The sequence below is a fragment of the Taeniopygia guttata genome, chromosome W, assembly GCF_048771995.1.
Source record: "Taeniopygia guttata chromosome W, bTaeGut7.mat, whole genome shotgun sequence".
NCBI classification, from domain to species: domain Eukaryota; kingdom Metazoa; phylum Chordata; class Aves; order Passeriformes; family Estrildidae; genus Taeniopygia; species Taeniopygia guttata.
In genome coordinates, this window is record NC_133064.1 from 12,555,353 (window position 1) to 12,579,156 (window position 23,804).

At 46.8% G+C, this 23,804-nt stretch overlaps 1 protein-coding gene and 1 long non-coding RNA gene across 3 annotated transcripts in view; one reads left to right on the forward strand and one right to left on the reverse strand.

Annotated features, from left to right (window-relative positions):
* The window catches only part of LOC116806985 (zinc finger SWIM domain-containing protein 6), a 294,044-nt gene that overhangs the window by 28,037 nt on the left and 242,203 nt on the right, over positions 1-23,804 (forward strand). The window lies entirely within an intron of this gene.
* Positions 1,220-8,984, reverse strand: LOC140682174 (uncharacterized). The gene is made up of 2 exons (XR_012053445.1): positions 3,012-8,984; positions 1,220-1,507 (listed from the first exon to the last, which is right to left on the reverse strand). It is a non-coding gene; the product is annotated as an uncharacterized lncRNA (long non-coding RNA).

Sequence of the window (23,804 nt, forward strand, 5' to 3'; positions counted from 1 at the left end):
TAAACCAATCTGTGAGTGCCAACATCACCAAGAACATGGAGGTAAGGAAGAAGAAGGAGGAAGAACAGGATCAGGCCCACTTTCCTCCATCTTAGAACTCCTGACTCCCCTGTACAAAGTAAAACCCCCCTGTACAGGTGTTAAAACCCCCCTGTACAATACTAAAAAATTTCCCCCTCTAATTTGTGACTACTTTTACTATATCATCTAACCCTCTGTGACCGCTTGTTCCACCTTCAAAGTTGGTAAGTCATTCCATGGTTCAAACTCAAGATCACAGCTGTTTTCAGCTGCTTGCCAGGGTCTAAAATGCTTCTGACCAAGGCCTGGAACCTCTGAAAATGTCTGAGGGACATTTTGAGTTCTGACAAAGGCCCATTTTATAATCGGTTTCGGTGCACTATCTACCACCAGACTCTCAGCACAGCACGAGTTTTCGAATTTACCGCTTGTAGAGAATGGAAAGCGGAAGGGGGGGTGGGGGGGCCGCGCCACTGCTGGGGCAGCTCCTGCTCTTTTTCTTGGCTCACTTGGGCTATGGGGGTTTCTACCGCCGCCTTCCCAGAGTTATATACCCCTCCCGTGACTCCTCCACCCTGTGAATGCAGGCTGTTTTGGTAGGAGCTGCTCCGCAGAACACGGAGCTCTGATACACCAGCCAGCCCGTGTTACAAGGTGCGTGCACAGGGTTCTAGCTTCCCCGGCAGTAGCAGTTTCCACAGTCACTATCGTAACCCTTCCCCCTCCCAGCCAGGAGCGTTCCCAGGAAAACCATGACACGAAGGGGGGTTCTTGCCAATCCTTTTGAACCGTGGGTTGTAAGTGGAAGCGTCCGGGGTCCCAGCTCCAGCCGGCTCACCTGGGGCGCTCAGGCGAGGTCCCGACTCATCCCTGTCACTCAAAGCCACCCAAAAGCAGCTAATAAGCAACAGGGTAGTTGAACTTCCCAAAGAGCTTTTGAGACCCTAAAATAAGGGCTCCAGCTCCTGCATGGGGTTTTAGCAAACCCACGTTGGGGGCCAATCAATACACCTATCCCTTGCAGCCCCCCAAATCACCAGGCTAGCCCAGATATACAGGGGCCTTGAGGGAAGGCGGATCAGGAGTATCATGGTTTGACACTGGCACAATGCCAGTGCCCCCCATGAAAATGCAATCTTTCAATTGAATGCTGTGAAATGCAATCGAGAACAGAGCAAAGCAGGCCCAAGCCTAATAACAAGAAAAAAACTTTATTAAGCTATTACTACTATACTACTATAAAAGGAAAAAGAAAGAAAAAAACACAAACAAAAATCAAAATGAAAACCTTCCAAAGCATTCCTCCTTCCACCACCCAACTCCAACAAGCCACAGTGAGACACAACCTGGACCCCAATCAGGTTTCCACTTTCACGACAATTGATTCTCACTCTATCAAGGGAGAGAGGAGCCCCTCCTCTGCCACAGACCCTCCAAGAAACACAGCTGCCACATCCTGTGCTTCCATGTCACCACATGGCACCGCCTGGAGAAAAAAAGTTTGCCAATGGTGACCCTCTCCTTTCCCTACACAGTGCTCTCACCACCAATGCATAGATGGACAGACTGCTTTTAGGATTTTTTCCTTTCAAGGGTGCCCTGCCAAGAGGGGAAAAAACAACAGTTCAGTTTTTCATTTTTGGGACCACAGTCCCCCCCATTTTCCCCTGGGGCCGAGGGTCCAAGAACAGAGATCTTCTTTTTTTCTTCTTTTCTGAAGACAGGGGGCACCACCACAAACCTCCCTAACTTTTCTCTATTCACTCCACTTCTGTCTTTTCCCAGCTGAAACAGGTCTCTTTTTCTCACCGGCATCCTCCTAAAATACAGTCTTTCTTGGAGGAGAAGATCGGTTCAGTCTGTGGCTACCAAGAAAAAGTCTTGCTAAAAGCTACTCTATCATCTCTTTTCACTTAGAATTTCTCCTTCTAACATCCCAGGGTCCAAGCTGTCTCTCTTCCTCTCTTTCAAACTGAGGAGGAGAAAAATTTCACAAAGCTTTCATTTCTCAAGGAAGGGTTAAAAGTCCCGACTTCCAAGGATGGCTCGCTGCCTAGGCTCCGGCTCCTACAGGAAGCTGGGCACCTTGCGGCCCCCCCCGCTCTTCTCCTTCCCTTCGGTGAACTGCTGACAAACCGCCGCTGTCTTTTTCGAGAGAGAGAGAGAGAGAGACTCTGGGGGGGGAACGGAGACATCCCAGATTTCTCCACCCTTCCATCTGCAGGGTTCCAGCCCAGTTCCAATCCCTCCACCCTTGGGCTTACCTCCAAAGGCCACATGGCTTTTCCCCTCCCCCACCATGCCACACCTGGGCAGGGGAGAGGCTGCACTGCACGCTGACCCCGAACTAAAGAGAGCGAGTTCTCCTGGGAATTCTGCTTTTAACCCCTCTGTGTTCTCAGAGGCATGTCCACCTTTAATTGGTCAATATCCAAATTGACCTCTTCCGAGAAAAATTCATTTTTCATGTCAAACCACCACAAGGAGTCGGGCAAAGATTCCAAAAGAGGCTCCGATTCCCTGATGTGGTTGTCCAAGTTGTTTGTTCCATGAGATGAAGGGGAAAAGAAAACGAACCAGGAAGGGACAGAGCCTTATCTAGACTCAGGACAGGGAGGGCTCTTTGGCCCTCCGCCAACACCGTTCGGGCAGGAAGGAGGGGATCATACTATCAGGTCCCAGTTACAGGGGTCTCTGTGGAGAGGGAACAACCATTGCCCGAGAGCAATGCAACAGGCGCTCCACAAAAATTGCTATGTTTTTCCTTTGTCTCTTGTGCCCCTTTAGTTAGGTGCAAAATATGTCTTGGTTTAAGACAGTTTAAAGTGGTGGACAGTCTAAAATGAGTTACCTCCCCTTATACTTCTAACCACTCCCTTTCCACCAATAGAGAGGAACAGGTACAAGTGAAAAAAATAACAGTGTACTAAAAAAAATATATAGCAACAGTCAAAAACAAAGAGAAACTCAAAAAATGGCAGAGTACTCACCCCAGGATGGTGTTCTCTGCAGACGACTGTGTGTAGGGAGACAAAGGGAAAATGGTGGCAGCCCTTTCTTTCTCCCCCCTTATTTCTCTGGCAGCAGCAGCTCTGTCAAGAAAGACAGCTTGCACACTCCAACGCCTGGTATTTCATCATGGGCTAGAACTCGTGGAAAGACTTTGCCTTCCTCTCAGCAGAAGATGGCGGGCAGCTGGCTGGAGTGACTGTAGATATTCTCAGTTCAGTCAGAGAGAAAAAGAGAAAGATTTCTGCCAAGCTAAACCTAGGAAAAAGGGAAGAATATAAACAATCTATTATCTTGTTTTCTGTTCATATTATTTACAGAGATTTTCTACCACACTAACCTAAGTCCAAGTGTACCAATCAAGTGAAATATTTTTTCTTTAAGACCAATAAAATTAATGTTCAGAATGTTCTCTATAAAAGAGAGAGGTGCTTTTTAATAAAGATAATTCTTTACCTTCTAAAGAAAGAGTCTCTTCATTCCCCTCCCTGCCTCAACAGCGACAGGCGACTTGGACTCTGCCTTCTAACTTCTGCTGGGTGCTGGTGGTGGGCTGGGGTGACCACATAGAGCGGGGCTGCCCCAGAGCGGGGCTTCTCCACTTCTCTTGGTGCAATGCCATGGCTGCAGACAGGCACTCTCATGGAATTTGCTCTGAGGCAGTCCAGGACTGCAAAATGCAGCCTCCTGAAGCCTCTCGGAAATAAACCTAAATGCCCAGAGCAACCCATTCAGAAAAGAAACAAAAGAAAACCCAAAAGTAAAGCCTTCACCTGTGCTGCCTCAGCTGTATGGCAAAAGCCAAGAGTCAAGAAGCAAGAAAGCCAAGAGAGGTCTGCTTGGGTGACTCCGACTTAAAAAAGCCCAGCACCCACTGGCCCTGTGATTCCATTTCTGGCTGCAGGGTCTTAAAGAGACAGTAACAATTTTGGGCACTGATAGATATGGAATACAATAATGTTTTGTGTTTCTCAGGACAGTTTAGTAATATATACAACAGGAATGAGGCCCTGGAATGACAGACAACTGATGAGGTGGACAGAGGGTTTGCCTAGGACAAAACAGCCTACCCCCTGCATCATGACCACTTCTGTTAAGACAAAAAAGAAGGGTAGTTGTCATTGGTGACTCCCTTCTAAGGGGAGTAGAGGGCCTGATATGCTAAATGGACCCAACCCACAGAAAGGTCTGCTGCCTTCCTGAGGCCTTGGTAAAGGATATTACTAGAAAGATCTCTAGTCTAGTATGGCACTCTGATTATCACCTGCTATTGATTCACAGACCCATCAGATCAACATGTGACTCCAAGGCTGGTGTCATAGACAGAATATTTGGGTTTTTTACCATGGAATGGTTTATAAAACATCAGATCTACTGACACCTCAGGGAATGCACCTTTCTCGGAAGGGAAAAAAGTGGTTATGCACAGGAGTTAGTGTTACTGTTGAGGCAGGACGGGAATGGAAGAACTCCATTTCAGAAGGCTAGGTGAATTCCAACTACTACTTTATTTCAAATACATCGCTCTTTTATAAAGAGCATGGTGCAGACTAATTTCATTGGTCTTAAAGTAAAAACATCTCACTCCATTGGTGTGCAGTGAATGACGCACGGTGGCAGAACATATCTATAAACAATGTGAAAAACAAGAGAGATAGAGAATTATTTACATTCCTTTGCAACTCTTTCTCAGGCTCTAGCCTGGTTAGAAACTCTCCTTTCTCTCTGACTGAACTGAGAATACCCATATTTCTTCCATTTTGTTTACAAAAAAAATAAAAAGAAAAAGGCGGTGTTTGTGCCCTCCTGCAGGGCCCTTGCAGGAAAGAGAACAAACACAGCTCGAGAGTTTTATCAACTCCAGTCAATCAAAACCTCAATTTGGATATTGATTCAGAACGGTCGGAGAGATTCCAAACTTATATTGTAAATTTCAAGAAATCAGTTACCAACTCTAGGACAGCAACAACTTATTGTCAGTCTGCCAAAGGACTGACAGTCCAACTTGTCAAAACCCATTTCCCAGTGTGAGCAGATGCCCACATGACAGAAAAGAAGGTATTAACAAACATGTGCACATACCCAAATCAGCCAAATTTTAATTTGGCAAGATGAGTAACATCTGTTTGCCACAGCTGCAAAGCCTTTATGCCTCTGGGATTTATCCCAGCCAGTAAGGTGCAGCAGGTCAAGCTTTGGTTGGCATTCATCAGAATTGCTTTTGCAAGGTGTGTGCACTTGGTAGAAGAAACATGCAAGGCTTTTGGCCCATGCAGTCATATCCTCAATGGACAACTTGAGTGACAAATTTGAACTTGGGTCCAAAATGTACCCTCAAAGCTTTCAAAACAATTGAGTGAAATTGACCCAATTCAGAAATTGACCAAATTCAAAAACACTTGAGAAATCTCTGAAATGCCATGAAATCCCTGAAATGCCATGGCCACAGCCCTTAAATCAATCACTTGGTCTGAGGCTGATTCATGGCTTTCCAGTATTCCCCCCCCCCTTTTTTTTCTGTTTTTTTTCTTTTTGTTTCTTTTTTTTTTTTTTTTTTTTCCCCAAAAGAGCCAGCAGCACCTGCAGGTTTTAGGACCCTGCGGTGCGCAGTGAGGCGGAGGACCCGACCAATTGTCTCAAACCCGGCCAGGGGGGTGGAGAACCCAGGCTCTGTGCCAAGCCAAAATCCACACGGCTCGGTCCCTCCTCCCAGCTTCTCATAGGTATCACTTGGGGTCCCTGGATCTGGGGTCCCTGGGACATCCCATGGCCACCTGCAGATGGGCGACCCATTCCAACCTTATATTTCGGTGCACATCCCCCCCCCCCCCCCCCCCCCGGCTGCGGGAATCCCGGCAATTCCTCCGGCTTTTCGCCCTCCCCCCACCCCACCCAGCCATGAGTCATGCCACAGCTTCTCGGCATCCCAGTCTGAACAGGAGAAAGATGCACAGGGCAGGGGCAAGGGAGGTTCTCCCGAGAATATAAAATTCCACCCTGGTTTTGGGGCTCTTGGCACCACTCATCCCTGCCCAGTACAAGGCGCTTCTCCTTGCTCCCAGTGTGTCTGCGCTGCCATGGGATACAATCGATTGTTGCCCAGCTCCCTGATTTGCAGCCCAAACCCCCTCCCCCCCAGCTTCGGGACCGGAAGCCGTGATGCTGCCGTGGACCAAGCCGGTTTTCCCTCCCGCTGCCTCTGCCTCAGAGGGACAGAGCTCAGTGCAGTCTGGAGGAAGCAGAGGGAGTGATGGGCTGGGTGCAGGGTATGAAACAAACAGGCTGGATTCATTGTCCAGCACGGGGCTGTCATGGTTTGACACTGCCACAATGCCAGAGCCCCCATGAAAATGCAACTTCCCAAATGAATGCTGTGAGATGTGATCAGGAACAGAGCAGAGCAGGCCTAAACTTAATGACAAAGGAAAAAAACTTTATTAAACTACTACTATGATAAAAGGAAAAAGAGAACAAAAACACACTAAATCCAAAATTAAAACCTTCCAAAACATTCCTCCTCCCCCCCACAATTCTAGCAAACCACACTGAGACACAAGTGGGACCCTCAGTCAGGTTCCCACCCTTCAGATAATCAATACTCAGTCCATCGAGGGAGAGAGGAGTCCCTCCTGTGCCACAGACCCCCAAGAAACACAATTGCCACTTCTTGTGCTTCCATGCCACACATGGCACTTCCTGGAGAAAATCTGCCAGTTTGACACTCTCCATGTCACAGTGGTTTCACCACCGTGCATGGACAGACTGCTCATAGGGTTTCTTTTCAAGGATGCTTTGCCAAGGACTAAAGAAAAACAACAGTTCAGTTTCTCATTTTTGGGAACACAGTCGTCGTCCCCCCCCCCGCCCCCCATTTTCCCCCTGGGGCTGAGGGTCCAAGAACAGAGATCTTCTTCTCTGATGACTGAGGGCATCACCACAACCTCCTCAACTCTTCTCTGTTCACTCCACTCCTGTGTTAGTAGTCACTGAAGCAGGTCTCTTGGCTCACCATGCATCCCCCTAAAATGCAGTCTCTCTTGGAGGAGAAATTCGTTCAGTCTATGGCCAACAAGAAAAGTCCAGCTAAAAGCTACTCCATCATCTCCTCCCACCTAGAATTTCTGCTTCTAACATCTCAGGTCCCAGACTGTCTCTCTTCTTGTCTTTCAAATTGAGGAGGAGTAATATTTCACAAAGCTTTCATCATCCAAGAAGGGGTTAAAAGTCTCAAATACCCCAGACGGCAGTGTCCAGGATCTCTGCCAGACCTCCATCTCCCACGACTGGGCATCTTCCCCCCCCGCCCTTCTCCTTCTCCGCGGTGTACTGCTGGCACAGTTGCTGTCTCTCTCTCTCTCTCTCCAGAGAGACTCTGGGGGGGGGGGGAGTGCAAACATCCCTCCACCCTTCCATCTGCAGGGAACCGGCCGGTTCCAGACCCTCCACCCTGTGGCCTACCTCAGGGGCTCAGCTAGGCCGCATGGCTTGCTTCCTGTCCCCCACCCAGCCTGTGGGTGGGCAGGGGAGAGTCTGCACTCTCTGATGACCAGAACCAAAGAGAGAAAGTTCCCGTGGGAGTTCTGCTTTTAACCCCTCTGTGTTCTCAGAGGCATGCCTAGCCTTCAGTGGTCAGTCCAAATGCCAATATCCAACCTTGACCGCTGATTGGTTTGACCCTCTTCTTCCTGAGAAAATTCTTCTCTATGTCAAACTACGACAGGGGCTCTCGGACGCAGGATCACAGGGCGGAGTCGCAGCTGATGAGTCGGTTTCAGGGGGCATGGCAGCGGGAGCCGCCACGCCCTCCGGGCGCTGCCTGCACTGGGTGAGCGGTGCGGGGGGTGTATTTTCCAGTGTGGTGGCAGGAGCTGTTGCGTTCTGTGGATGTTGCCCCCCCGCCGCATGGAACACCGCCAGCTCCAGCAGCCTCTCTTGGTGTTGGCGGCCGCGGTGGCAGCGGCACTTTCTCCGGTCTCTGAGTTGGCGGCAGCTGTCAGCTCAGCGGCGGCAGTGGCGGCAGCGCTCTTGGCACTTCTCTCGGCCCCGGCGGCGGTTCTTCTCCAAGCGGAGCAGAGGGTGGAGTGAGAAGCAAGGCTGCTGCTGCTGCTGGAGCCACAGGCAAGGCAACAAGCAGCATGGCGAACCCTGCTGTTGGCAGGGGTGGTGCCATGGTAGGCGGGGCGTGGAAGGTAGCCACCACCCCTAGCACGGGAGTCAGTCCCACAGTGGGCAGGGCGGAAAATGACACCGAAGTGCTGCCCAAAAACGTGCTGCTTCACGGCTGATGCCAGCACCGTAAAAGAAATCCAATCAGCCAGTCCACACGGCATGCAGAGGGGTGGACCGGGAGGCAAATCCTGTCCCGCCGACAAAATCGAAACCCCCGCGGGTGGAGGGGGGCATGCCAGGGGATGGATCAAAGGCTGAATTGCCGTCTGCACAGGCTCCATCAGCGAAGGAGTTGGGGGGGCACCAGCCCCCAGTGTGTCACATGCTGCCGGCAACGCCGGTTCCCCCCAAAATGAAGTCCGGAAAGCGGGGGGCTTCAGAGCCACGGGCAGTGGCGGCTCTCACCAGTCTGGGGCCGCCCCATGCAGTCTTTGCGATGCCGGGTGTGCAGAAGCTGATAGTTGCGGCAAAGGCACCCCGGCTGCCGCCTGAAAGGCGGATGATGTCACCGGCACCATGCTCAGGGCAGGGTACGCTTGTGCAGCCGGTCGCGGCGCGGGCTGTGGCGCGGTCTGTTTCTGGAATCTCGAAATGTCTCGGTCGGAACCACTGCCTGTTTGGGTCCTGCCCTCCAGGGCTTTGTAGATTTGCTCCCAGACTGTGAACAGTGCAGACAGAGTCTGTAGCGTCCTCCTTGTCCATCTGCTTCAAGAGGCACCGACCCAAATACCGCCAGACTCTATGATCAAAGGCACATCTAGGGTCCGGGTCCACAGAAAATCCACGGTCCCGAGCCCAACCCAGGAGTCTGACGAGCTCATCATCAGAGACCTGGGCCTCCAGGTGAGGGGCTGAGCTCTGCCAAATGGTCAAGACCAACCGGTCAGCTGCGGATGGTAGGTTCCTCATTGTTAGGAAACCTTCTCTTAGCAGATGTCCACTTCAGGAGACAGACAGTCCGCTACTTCAGGGAAAACCGTCCCACTCAGTTCTTGGCTTCTAAGAGCCAACCCGCAGTCCAGACAGGACCAAGCCTTCTCAAGAAGGCAAAGGTGTCCGGCCACAGCCTCCAGGCTGTTGGCGTGCAGTTGCGGCCACAGAGAGCCCCCCCCCCCCCCCCCTCCCCGCAAGACGCTGAGGTTCAGGCCCTCAGCCGAGGCTGCAGTTCACGTTGGGGTCCACCAGTTGTCGCTGTTGAGGCAGGATGGGAATGGAAGAACTCCATTTCAGAAGGCTAGGTGAATTCCAACTACTACTTTGTTTCAAATACATCACTCTTTTATAGAGAGCATTGTGCAGACTAATTTCATTGGTCTTAAAGTAAAAACATCACATGCCATTGGTGTGCAGTGAATGACGCACAGTTACAGAACATATCTATAAACAATGTGAACAAAAGAGATGGATAATTATTTACATTCCTTTGCAACTCTTTCTCAGGCTCTAGCCTGGTTAGAAACTCTCCTTTCTCTCTGACTGAACTGAGAATACCCATAAGTTAGCAGGGCTGATCGAGAGAGCTTTAAACTAGATTGGAAGGGGGAGAGGGACAAAACCTGGCTAGCTAGTGATAAGCAATGGGATGGCACATCAAAACTTGAGGGACTGAGCGCTAGTGGCATCCTTCAGTCTGCTCCATGAGGTGTTGACTACAATGCACCACACCTGAAATATTTCTACACTAATGCACACATCACGAGGAACAAACAAGAGGAGCTTGAAGTCTTGGTCCAGTCCCAGAGACATGACATCATTGGCATAAGTGAAACCTGGTAGGATGAATCCTGTGACTGGAGTGCCATGTTGGATAGTTACAGGCATTTCAGGAGGGATAGGCAGGGCAGGCAAGGTGAGGAGATGGCATACTGTGTAATGGAGGGGCTGGAGTGTATGGAGCTTGCAGTTGGTGATGGCATGGTTGAGATTTCTCTGGGTAAGGATTAAGGGAGAAACAAATATCTGTTTATAATTATTGGATGTCATTGTGGGAATCTACTATATACCACCCAGCCATGATGACAACAACAAAGAATTATTCTTTAAGGAACCAAGGGGAACCTCTAAATCAACCACCCATCGTAAGAGCCTGAATGAGAGGTGCGGGACTTCAGGCAGCTCTTCAAAATGCTATTTATTGTATCCAAGATGTTAGAACAGTCCAGGGTTGTGGGTCACAGAGCCTGTGCCTTCAGCTGTCAGCTCCAGCTGTAGACAAGCCTGAAGACCGTTTAATTTTGGTTACAATGCATTATATACTTTTCTTTGATTAGCATCTTAATACATAAGAACCAATCTATACCTTTACTTTTATCTATAGCCTATCATAACTACTATAATTACTAAAAGTTAGTATGTTAGTTTAAGCTAGAAGTTGTTTTTAAGTTTTCTTGCACTGGAAAATTCTTAGACCTTTTTTCTACTTGCAACATCGGCAGTCTTGTTTGCCTGTGGAATCTTTTTGCTTGGTAAAAACATCTTCTGTTTGAGGTGGGTTTATCCTTTGATCTAAGCCATTGAAACCCCTTCTTAAATAACATACCCTTTGCCTTCTTAGTTATCCAGTAAAACTGGCTAAGTAATTCTTTTCTTCTATATCAAAACTTGCTTCCATCTCTATTTCGTTCTTAGGTTCTACATTCAGAGATCTTTCTGCCAAGCATACATATCTGTTAAACTTTCTTGTCAAACTTTCATCCTTCCCAACAACCCTTGTCCTTATGGGGGACTCAACTTGCCAGATGTTAACTGTGAACACCATACTCCTGGCATAAACAGGTCCAGAAGGTTCCTAAAACACCTGCATGACAACATCATGGTACAGGTGCTAAGGGAGCCAACTAGGAAAGGTGCTTTCCTTGATTTGTTGCTTGTTAACAGAGAGGGGCCCATGTGTGAAGTGGCGATTGGCAGCTATCTTGGTCACAGCAACTATGAAACAGTGGTGTCTAAAATGTCTGGAGACAGAAGGAAAAGTGCCAGCAAAACATCCACCCTCGACATGAGGAGAGCAGACTTCAGGCTGCCCAGGGAAATAGCTAGCAAGGTCCCCTGGAAGAAACACTGTTGAAGGTGCTGGTTTCCATCAGGGCTAGTCACTTTGTAAGCACCACCTCATAAGAGCGCAGGAGCAGGCAATTCTCAAATGTCAGAAGTCAAGCAGGCAAGGTAGAAGGCTGGCTTGGCTGAGCAGGGATCTTTTTTTGGAGAGTAAGGCCAATAAGGAAGGTGTATGCCCAGTGGAAGCAAGGTCAGCTGACATGGGAGAAACACAGGGATGCTTATCACCACTGCAGGGAAAAAGTTCATGTGGCCAAAGCTCAATTGGAGTTGAAGCTACCAGAACTGTAGAGGATGGCAAAAGGAGCTTTTTAAATTATGCCAATAGCAAAAGGAAGTTCAGAAATAACATCAGCCCATTACAGGATGAGGATGGTCATCTCACAAACAGGGACATGGACAATGCAGCAGTGTTTAATGCATTCATTGCTTCTATCTTCAACACAGATGATGGACCAAGGGGTCCCAGTGCCCTGAGCTGGAGGACCATGGCTCTGAGAATGATAAACTCCTACTTGACCCTGAACTTGTGCAGGACCTTCTGATCCAGCTGGATCCTTACAAATCTATGGGGCCTGATGGGATTAATCCGAGAATACTAAAATGCTGGCTGATGTCACCACTAGGCCTCTCTTTTTGAACAGTCTTGGGAATCTGGAAATGTCTCAGTTGACTGAAAGCTAGCAAGCATTGTCCCAATTTTCAAGGATGACCCCAGAAACTACAGGCCTCTCAGTCTCATTTTAGTGACTGATAAAATTGTGGAGAAGATTATTCTGGGACTGTTCATAGCTTCATGAGGGCAAAGTCCTGCTTGTCAAACTTAATTTCCTTTTGCAACAAGATTACCCACCTAGTGGATCAAGGGATGCCAGTTGATGTACATATTTTTGTATTTCAGTAAAGTTTTCGATACAGTCTCTCATAGTATCTTCCTGGACAAACTGTCTAGCACACAACTGGATAAACACATCAGATGATGGGTGAGCAACTGGCTCACAGGTCAGGCTCAAAGGGTTATAGTAAATGGAGTAACAACAGGCTGGCAACCGGTCACTGGTAGGGTTCTATGGGGCTCCATCTTAGGCCCAGTGCTCTTCAACATCTTCATAAACAACTTGGTGTCACAGCATATGCCACAGCACATGCTGTAGTCGAGATGGCCATGATACACAAAGTATCACCATACAATTTCAGAAGGCTTTAAGCATCCGCCCATACAGAGTAACACCATACCACATCAGAAGGCTTCATAGAGAGAACACTGTATCACATCAAAAGGCTTTAAGCATCCACCCTTCTTGTTCTTTAGCCCAACCTTTTATACCCCTTATTGTTCATGCACTGCACCTGTGTGCCTTCTGTTTCCTTTTGTGATTGGTCAGTACACCTCGGCACTCCATGTCTCATTGCTTTCAGTACTGTTCACCTGCTTTTCACAGTTGTAGCCCATTTAGGGATGAGTCTCAGCTGCAGCCCTACTCCCAATTACCACAAACTGTGTACCTACAACTTGGAGGCAAGATTGGAAGGGATACTGATGTGCTGGGCCCTATGTGGAGCCTCAACCAAAATTGACCACTCTATGAACTTTTAAATATATGTACCTTTTCAAAACAACATATGCAATTTTAGGAAGGCAGGGGCTTTGTGCTCAACACGTCCAGGTGCCTGGCTGGTGGATGGATATGCGAGACCACAAAGTTCCAAAATAAACATCTGGTCACATACCCTTATACAAGTAACAATATAAAAGTGAGACCCCTTTGTAGCAGGATTAGAAGCCTCATCTATGAGCAAATGGTCTGCATAGGATTTCCCAATTACTGTGAGGGTTTCTCCAGCCCTTCACTGCAATGGGGTTTCCCAGCTGAAGTATGGACCAGTATGATGGTAACCTATTAAGGTTAATGGTGATGTATCTTTTCTTAATCACTAGCTGTCATCTGCACTAATGATTTGATGCATCGCTTTTCTATGCTTATTTCTGTTATCTGCCTATTATCCATGTAGCTTGTTATTTGCCTATCATCTATGTAATAAATAAGCTTATCTCTAAATAAGTAATTGTTTTGTTCCAATCCCTTCGCTAATCACACTAATAAGCAAAACAGATACTAAGTAAGTTTGCTGACAGTACTAAATTGGAAGACTCCAGAAGCAGACAGGCCCTGCAGAGAGACCTGGACAGATTAGAGGGCTGGACAATTACCAGCTATTTAACGTTTAACAAGAGTGAGTGCCAGATTCTGCACCTGGGATAGGGCAACCCTGGATGTGTGGACAGACTGAGGAATCAGAAGTTGGAGAGCAGCACTGTGTAAAGGGACCTGGGGATCCTGGTTGATGGCAAGGTGAATATGAGTCAGCAGTGCCCTTGCAGCCAGGAGGGCCAACCGTGTCCTGGGGTGCATTGGGCACAGGATCACCAGCCAGAGGCCTCTCCAGAGGGAGGTGACAGATCTGACCAGAGCATGTCATAGAGCTATCAAAGCACAGCTTTCTCAACACTAAAAGATAGAGTGGATTATACAAATAAAAATGGTCTTCTGTATTAGAGAGAAAGTTTAGCTGACTGACATACAAAGATCATGGATGGCAAACATTTTGTCTGCCCCACCAAGCCAAAATGACCCATCTCTGTTGTAGACTTCACACTTTTTTTATATTGCTTGTGGCAAGCTCTTTGTCAGCTATTGAAGGCACCTTCTACATTATGTAGAGCAGGATTACTTGAGCTCAGCAAGGCATTTTGGGTTCCCTTTGGCTAGATACCGGTATCAACATGTTCCAGATTCTGCTTTTCTGGACCCTCTCCAGAATAGTTACTATAAAGATACTGTGTTCTTCATCTGTTGAAAATTAATAATGAAATGAAGTGGTGGAATAAGTGGAAGGTGAAAGAAATGGGGCAAAGAAGGCAACAGACCAGCATGGCTAAACCAAAACCTGCTGGGCAAAATAAAAGGAAACAAGGAAATGCAGAAACAGTGGAGGCAGGGCAGATATCCCAGGAAGACTACAGGAATGCTGTCTGGTTGTGTAAGGACAAGGTAAGGAAGGCCAAGGTGCAGCTGGAGCTGAACTTGGTGTATTGGGTTTGCATCACCAGGTTTTGGTAGTGGGGAAACCAGAAGAGTGGTTTCTGTGAGAAGCTGCTGGAAACTTTGCTTATGCCTAATAGAGCCAATGCCAGCTGGCTTCAAGACTGACCCGCTGCTGGGCAAGGCCAAGCCAATCAGCAATGGTGGCAGCACCTCTGTGATAACATATTTGCAAAGAAAAAAGTTACTGCACGGAAGCAATTGCAGCCAGAGAGGAGTGAGAATTTGTGAGAGCAACAACTGCAGACACCAAGGCCAGTGCAGAAGGAGGTGCTTCAGGCACTGGAACAGAGATTCTCCTGCAGCCCATGGTGAAGGCCATGGTGAGGCAGATGTGCCTCTGCAGCCCATGAAGGTTAATGGTGGAGCTGGTGGATGCCCGAAGGTATATGTGACCCCATGGGAAGCCCATGCTGGAGTAAGCTCCTGGCAGGACCTCTGACCCCGTGGAAGGGACCTATGGTGGAGCAGTTAATGAAGAACTGTGCCCTGTGGGAAGAACTCACATTGGAGAAGTTCATGGAGAACTGCCTCCTGTGGGAAGAACCCAACATTGGAGCAGGGGAAGGACTCCTTGCCCTGGGGAGGAAACAGTGGTAAAAATGTGATTAACTGACCACAACCCCCATTTCTTGTCCCACTGTGCTGCAGCAGGAAGGAGGTAGAAAATCATGAATAAAGTTAAGCCCTGAAAGTAGAGAGGGCTGGGGGGGAAAGGTGTTTTTAAGATTTGTTTTTATTTCTTATTACCCTGCTCTGATTTTATTGGTAATAAATTCAATTAGTTTTCCCAAGTCAAGTCTCTTTTGGTAATCAGTGAGTGATCTCTCCTTGTCCTTAACTCATGAGCCTTTTGTTATATTTTCTTATCCAGTTAGTTGAGCAGGGGGAATAATACATTGGCTTTGGTATGCACCTGACATCCAGCCAAGGTCAACCCACTTCACTTAGTAAGGTACACAAAGAATAACAGGGCTTCTACAGGTATGTCAGCCAGAAAAAGAATGTCAAAGAAGTTGTATCCCCCAAAAAGCAAGACTAGCAAACTGGGAGCAACAGATGAGTAGAAGGCTGAAGTATTCAGCAACTTTTTGCCTCAGCTTTTACCATCAGTCTTTCTTCCCACACCTCTTGAGTGGATGGACTACAAGACAGGGACTAGGGGAGCAAATTCTCTCCCACTGTAAGAGAAGATCAGGTTTGTGACCACCTTAACAACCTGAATGTACAAAAGTACATGGGACCAGGCAAGATGCAGCCCAGAGTCCAGAGAGAACTGGCTGATGTAGTTGCCAATCCACTCTCCATGATATTTGAAAAGTCATTGCAGTCACGTGAAGTCCCAGGTGACTGGAAAAAGGGAAATATTGTACCCATCGTTAAAAAGGGTGGAAAGGAGACACCTGGGAACTACCGCCCTGTCAACCTCATCTCTGTGCCTGGGAAGATCATGGAGCAGAACTTCCTAGAAGCTGTGCTAAGGCACATGGAGGACAGGGAGGTGATTCAAGACAGCCAGCACAGCTTCACCAAGGGCAAGTCCTGCCTGACCAACCCAGTGGCCTTCTCCAATGGAACGACTCTATCACTGGACAAGGGAAGGGCTACAGATGTCATTTATGTGGACATCTGTCAGAACCCCGGGCTTGGGTCAGGGGTCTCGTGTGGTGGTAAAGTCTCTCCTCCAACCCGTGCTTCCAAAGAAAAACTCCGCAGCCTCTTGTTGTTCGGTCTCAAGGCATTTTATTGCTAGTTATCTAAAAGATTGTCTTCGCGGGTGTTGCCTTGTAAAGGACAACTGGCGACCTGGTTCTAAGGAGGCAGCACGGCAGCCCGGTCTCGCCTGGGCTACTCGGGCTAATCGACAAAGACGCTTGCACCAATGTGGCGGACGGTCGAAAAGCCTTTATTATCTCATCTCGTGGGTTTAAATAGTCTCGGGGGTCTTTGCTACGTCAGAGGGGGGTTGTGGGGTCTCAGGGGTTAGTCGAGAGTGGAAAACTACTGGGGCAGGTGTGGTTACATGCTTCTGGGGTTAATAGATAACGTGGGGCAGGGAGAGGGGGAAGGGTCTGTCTTTCCGTCACATCCCGTGATCTTCCGTTCGCCTGTCCCTACTACTACAGCGGGCTGCGGCTGTTTGGTCAGCGGCCCAGGCAGAGACACACACACTCCTGACACCCTCACTGTCTGGTGTCTTCGTCTTCTCTCTCCCCGCCCAGGGCTGCTGCTATCTTTTATATGATATATTACATGTTCCATGTTTATAGTTTTTCCCCAATACCTACTATCTATGTTACAAGGTGCTTTTCTACTCTAAACCAATCCATAAGTGCCAACATCACCAAGAACATGGAGGCAAGGAAGAAGAAGGAGGAAAAACAGGATCAGCCCACTTTCCTCCATCTTAGAACTCCTGACCCCCTTGTACAAAGTAAAAACCCCCCTGTACAGGTGTTTAAACCCCCCTGTACAATACTAAAAAATTTTCCCCTCTATTTTGTAACTACTTCTACTATACTATCTAACGCTTTGTGACCGCTTGTTCCACCTTCAAAGTTGGTAACTCATTCCATGGCTCAAACTCAAAATCACATCTGTTTCCAGCTGCTTGCCAGGGTCTCAAATGCTTCTGACCAAGGCCTGGAACCTCTGAAAATGTCTGAGGGACATTTTGAGTTCCAACAGACATCTATAAGGCCTTTGATACGGTCCCCCACTGTCGGAATCTGTGGCTATTGATGATTCCGAGATTGTAGAAAGTCTCTGTCTTTCTGCCCCGTTGCCAAGGAAGAAGCCATAATTTGTCTGTGCTGTTTTCAAGGTTTTTTATTCTTGCTTATCTCTAACATGTTCTGCTGCCCTGCCGCAGGTCTGTCCTGCAGAGCAGCGTGCGGGGCTCTGCCCCCAGTGGGATGTTACAAACATTATATACCAGAAACGGCATGTGCTATATTTACAATAATGTGCCAATATCTATCATCTACATTGAACAGTGTGTCCCCAGCCTAAACCAATAGAAAAATGCCAACACTACAGTGAAACATGGAAAGCATGAAGAAGGAGGAAAAGGACAAGACACACCCAATTTCCTCCATCTTGTCCCCTTTGAACCCCTAATCTAGAAACCTAAGAATTTACTTTTACACCTGTGCCACACTTAATTATTGCTCATATCAAACACTCAAAGCTTGTAATTCATCCTGTAAGATTGAAAACTCCTCTCCATGGACAGAGATCAGAGACAGTGTCTCTCGGGGCTCTGTACAGAGGGGTTCCTGACCCCCTGCCGGGGTCCCAGGCCCTCCAGGGCAGCCAGAGGGAAGCCCTGGATTCCCACACCCCACAACACCCTTTTCTCTAAATTGGAGAGAGATGGATTCAATGGGTGGACTGTTTGATGGATGAGGAAGTGGTTGGACAGTCGCATTCAGACGGTAACAGTCAATGGCTCAGAGTCCCAATAGACATCGATGACTGTCCTGGTTCCAGCCAGGACAGGGTTAATTTTTGCAGTGGCCAAGAGGGGAGATGACTAGAACCATTTTATACCACCTTATGTCATTATCCAGGGATGGGGGAAGGGTCCCTTCCAGGTTGGGGTTTCGTGTCGGCGATTCACATATTGCCAGTTTCTGCATGGTGAGCAGTTGTGTGATCATTCATCTCTCTTGTACCCTCTTATTAATATTGTTGCTGTTACTATTTGTTTTTTTATTTCATTGCTCTTTTCAGTAAATTGTTCTTATCTCAACACATGATCTTTTTATTTTGTGCCTCCAATTCTCTCCAACCTGCTGCAGAGGAGGGGCACTAAATTGGAGAATACCATTTCTAAACCAAGACAGTGGCAAATTGTGTACTTTAGGGGTCTATATTGGGACATGTACTGTTAAATGTCTTCATCAATAACACAGAGAGTGAGATCGAGTACCCTCTCAGCAAGTTTGCAGATGACACTCCTGAAAGACAGGATGCCAGGCAGAGGGACCTGGACAAGCTGGAGAAGTGGATCCATGAGAATCTCATGAGGTTCAACAAGTCCAAATGCAAGGTGTTGAACATGATTCAGAGCAATCCCAGGCATGAGTACAGACTGGAATAGGAACTAATGGCCCTGCCAAGAAGGACTTGGGAGTTCTAATGGATGAAAAGCTGGGCAAGAGCCAACAGTGTGTTCACAGCCCAGATGGTCAACCTTATCCTTGGCTATATAAAGAGAAGTGTGGCCAGCAGGTCAAGGGAGGTGATTGTCCCCCTCTACTCTGCCTTCATGAGACCCCACCTGGAGTACTGCATCCAGCTCTGGGGTCCTGAGCACAAGAAAGATGTGGACCTGTTAGAGCAGGTCTACAGGAGGGCCATGAAGATGATGAAAGGGCGGGTGCACCTCTCCTACAAAGACAGGCTGAGAGGGATGGGGTTGTTCAGCCTGGAGATAAAAAGACTGCAGGCCTCATTGTGGCCTTCCAGTACTTGAAGAGGGCTTATAAAAAAAGAGGGAGATCAACATAGGCAGATAGTGATAGGATAAGGGGCAACATTTTTAAACTAAAAAAGGGTAGATTTACATTAGATATCAGGAAGAAATTATTTACTGTGAGGGTGGTGAGGCACTGGCACAGGTTGCCTAGGGAAGTTGTGGATTCTCCATCCCTGGAAGTGTTCAAGGCCAGGTTGGATGGAGCCCTGATCAACCTGGTCTAGTGGAAGGTGTCCATGCCCATGACAGGGATGTTGAAACTACCACAGAAATGTGGTCTTACATAAGCAATAATGGAACAGTTTATTACCTTTATTCTAATTTTTGCTTGTGCTAAGGCAGGAAATTTGTCTTCAAGCAGGTGAGGCAGAGTCCCCTTTTTATGTGGTTCATGATTTTTCCTAATGAAATGTGGACAAAAAATCAAAACCCCACAATTCCTTATAAAGATTTGTAGGGACAGTATGTTTATTACAGCAGTGCTGGATGCATGTTGGGATCGTTCCCCTTCAAAGGACATGCACACTTCTGAGAACTCCTGATCCCTTTTTATTCTTCTTCACTAGTTTACATATGCATCGAATTTCACAATAGGTTCATGCATATTCATTCTGCTGATTTCTCATTACACTAACAGCTAGTTACACTTGTAGCTAGTTTTTTATCACAAGGTACAGAATGAACTCCTGGGTCACTCTGCCCTGTCTGTTTCAAGGTTCGAGGAGCCTCTCTTATCTCTTCAGCTTGGAAATTCGCATTCTTTCTCCTCAGCTGGGGCAGTTTTACTAGTGCTGCAGTTACCAGACTAAACAGCATATTTTACTTATGCTAGCAAGCTCAAAGCAGCACATTTCACCTAAATCCAAATGGATTTCTACCCTGTTAAATTTTCACTCTGTTTCACTAGCCAGCTCTTAGATTACATTTTAGACTTGACTGCTGAAGATTTTCTGAAAAACAAGATGGAAGGGGAAAACAATAACCATTCTCTGCCACCCAAAACTAGGAGGAGGAAGAGAATTGCCTGACAAAAATGTCCTTTCCTTCAGGTAGCTCTTTCAAGGATTTGATTTATCTGATATAATTCTACATGTATAAAAATCCACATAATTTAGCCTCATTTGACAAGCTTCTTTATACTTCTGTCTATGGTGGTTGAAAAAAAAGGTCTGCTTCCTGAAATGTATTTAGGTTGACTAAAAAGACTGAGAGTTTTTCCTTCTGCAGCATTTGTTGTTCCTTAGGTCTTTGCTGTTCATAAAATAGCCTGATGCTCAAAACTTCATCTTTAGCTGTGAGAAAGCAGGCGATACACTGCAACGCAACATAGTAACAGCTGCTTGAAAATACTTGGTATCTGTGTACTTAACTGTTTGCTACAGTATGAACTACAAAGTTAAGTGTAGTGGGTTGACCCTAGCTTGATGCCAGGCACCCAGCAGAGCTACTCTGTCACTCCCCTCTGCAACTGGACAAGGGAGATAAAATATAACAAAGGATTCATGAGTTAAGTACAGAGAGAGAGCACTCACCACATACAGTGGTGAGCAAAACAGACTCAAGTCAGGGATATTAATTGAGTTTATTACTAACAAAATCAGAGCAGGATAATGACAAGTAAAATAAATCTTAAAAGCGACTTCCCCCCCACCCCTCATCACATCTTGTTTCTGCCTCTGCTCAGGGAGAATAGTCCTTTCCATGCTCCAGTGTAGGGTACCTCTCATGGGAGAGTTCCACAAACTCCTCCAATGTGAGTCTATCCCATAGGCAGCAGTTCTCCACAAACTGCTGCCCATGGGTCAGTCTTCCATGGGGTGCAGTCCTTCAGGAATAGCCTGCCCCAGCATGGGACTCCCACAGGGTCATAAGTCCTACCAGGAAAACCTGCTCCAGCATGGGCTCCTCCACGGGTCTGCAGGTCCCTGCCCAGAGCCTGCTCCAGCATGGGTTTCTCATGGGTTCATATCTCTATCTCAGGCATCCACCTGCTCTGGCATGGGGCTCCTCTATGAGCTGCAAGTGGATCTCTGCACCCCCATGGTCCTCCATGGGCTGCAGGAGAATTGCTGCTCTAGCACCTGGAGCTCCTTCTCCTCCTCCTTCTGCACTGACCTTGGTGTCTGTAGAGTTGTTCCTTTCACATATTCTCACCCCACTCTTTTCTGACCACAATTACATCTGTGCAATAACGTTTTTTCCTTCTTAAATCTGTTATCACAGAGGCATTACCACCATTTAAACTTGGCCCAGCCTTGGCCAGCAGCCCATCTGTCCTGGAGCCACCAGGGATTGGCTCTGTGGACATGGACGAAGCTTCCAGGAGCTTCTCACAGAAGCCATCCCTGTTAGACCCCCCACTACCAAAACCTCGCCATGAAAACCAAATACATTAGGTAAGGGACAAGTTATGTTGATTTGAAAATTCATTTTTTAGGTGTCTTATGGATGAAATACGTGTTTGTAGATATGACTAAGAATGAGATCTTTTGAAAGTGCAGAGGTCACGGGTGAAAAACATGTCTTAGCCTGCATAAATTAAGTGTAAGAGTTCAGTTTGTTCTTAAATCTTTTGACATGACACCACCTTTAAAAGTTGCAGTTTAGCACTGGAGTTTGTCTTTAGGAATAGTTGCAAAGCTAGAAATTTATATTTAACTGTAATAAAAATTAAGATACTTAGGTTATAAGAGCCACCGTAGCCTTTCTCTTGAAAAGGAAATTTTAACTGTGATTTTATGCTGAATTGTCCTTTTGATTCCCTTCCCTCATTTCTCTAACAAGGATTTAGTCTCTTTTTTTTCCCTGTTTTGTACTAATCATGTTTGGAAGCTTTTTATAACCATATTTATCCACCTTTTAAAGTCGGAATTGTTTGGAGTTTATAAAATCATCTTGTTTGCTTAATTTGATAGATATATCCATAGATGACTGAAGGATTTCTTCAGAGCTTGTGTACACTGTCACTCCTGTATTTCCCCATAACTTCTGCCCTTACCCACCTCTACTCATTAATTTATTCTGTTAGTGCTAGATTCTGTGCAAATTCATGTTACCAGTCAGTCCTTGCTCTGAAAAGATTATTCTTAAAATTATTATGCAAAAGGATGTAGCAAAAAAAATGAAGAGGAAGGGTGAATGACAGCAAAGATGTGAATGTGTGATTTTACAGGCTAAAGAGATACGTAGACCCCAAAGTGAACTACATGGAGAGATGTGCTCTGGAGCTGAGAATCACACTGAGGGAGTGAGGCAAGCTTTCCTATCTGGCAAAACCTCCATACCAAGAGCAGAGAGAGGTGCCCCAGACTCCTCTCCTGAGCAGGAAGCCATTGAGTTGTGACTAAGAGGCAACTCTGACTCAGCATGAGTGGTGCCAGAAGGGAGAGTGCCCACCCCCACCCATTGATAAACTACCCTCAGGGAGCGCAAGCAACCATGGCAAGGTAGTTCAGGCAGGCAGGGCACTGAGGCACTGCCAGCCCAAGCAGTGTCATGGTTTAAGCTCAAGTGGCAACTAAGCACCATGCAGCTGCTTTCTCACCACCCCCACCCCAGTGGAATGGGGAGGAGAATCAAAAGAAGAAAATGAACTTTGTCCCAGATGAAACCACAGCTCTTAGGCTTGTATGGATGAATCTGTGACTAGTGGCACTTTCAGGATACATGTTTAGAAACCATATATACAAATTTGATTAAAGTCAGAGCTCCTGAAAAGGCAGTATCTTCATCCAACTGTCTGTCAACACATAAACTCACACAGAACCAGAGGAAATTACAGTAATTTTTTTTTTTTGTCTGTGAATGTTACTGCTGAATTTGTATCTACTTTGAAGTATTTCAGGTTAGTTCCTCTTTTCCCAACACAATTTTAAGTAAATGTGAATGTAACTTCCCTGGTTGCTGCAATCTATGACTGTTTTCTGGTGTTTCTAATGGAGAGCTGCTGGCCCAGCACTGTGGGAGTGAGTAACAAGAAAGTGCTGAAACTGTAAGCCAAATTTCAGTGTGTGCATGGGTGTGTGTGTGACTAAAAGGTTAAAGGTAAAAGGGGCTGAGGCATTATGAAAGCTGCTACGTAAAAAGGAAGTGCATTACAGTCTGGCTCCTGGCCAAGCCTTTACTTTTTTCACTACATCTGTGGGCTTTCTAATTTTCCCACCAGTCAGTTTGTCTGAACTGTTCGGGAATGCTGCCTCTGCTGCTAGCTGACATCAGGGTGGCTGATTCAGGTGAGAGCCAAGCAAGCAAGCTGCCTTAAAATACTCGCTTCTCTCCACACCTCCGCCCTGCTGAGGCCCTGTAGCTTCCCTTCCTCTTCCATCCCCTTCTTCATCTTCATCATACCAGGGCCTAAAGTATAAAGGCAAAGCTGTCATTTAACTGAAAAATAATGTCTCCCTGCAACAGTGCAAAATCTGCTTTTGTATTTTGCTTTCAGCACTGAGAATGAGCTGGTGAAGAGTGTCCAAAAAGGAGCCTTTAGCTTTTGAACTTTTGAAGTTAGAGGATTTTTGGAAGTGGTGTGTCTTCCACCATCAGAGCTCTTGCTCATCCTGCTTATCTTAAGCCCAGTTAGATTCTGAAGGAGAAGACTGTGACTTGTCTGCCCCAAATGGAGGTAACATGCAGGTATCAGCTACAGCCAGAAGCACCAGAGCTGTAAGATGCCATGGTGCCATCATAGATCCTTTAAATAAAATTTTTTTAAAAAGGGAAAACTTCCATAGAAACATCTTTTGAGGGTGACAAGGTATTAATTTTTTGGTCCTAAATGAATAAAAAAAGCATATTTTTAAATTCAATTGTTTTCTGAGTTATATTCTATTCAGATTCAGTGTAAATTTATGGTTCTTGGATATACATGTCTTTGCCAATAGAATGGCCAACATGGTAAGGCAAATTTTAAACTAGAAAAGGTGAGGGAAGGGGAGCATTATAGCAACCACCCAAGTAGCAAA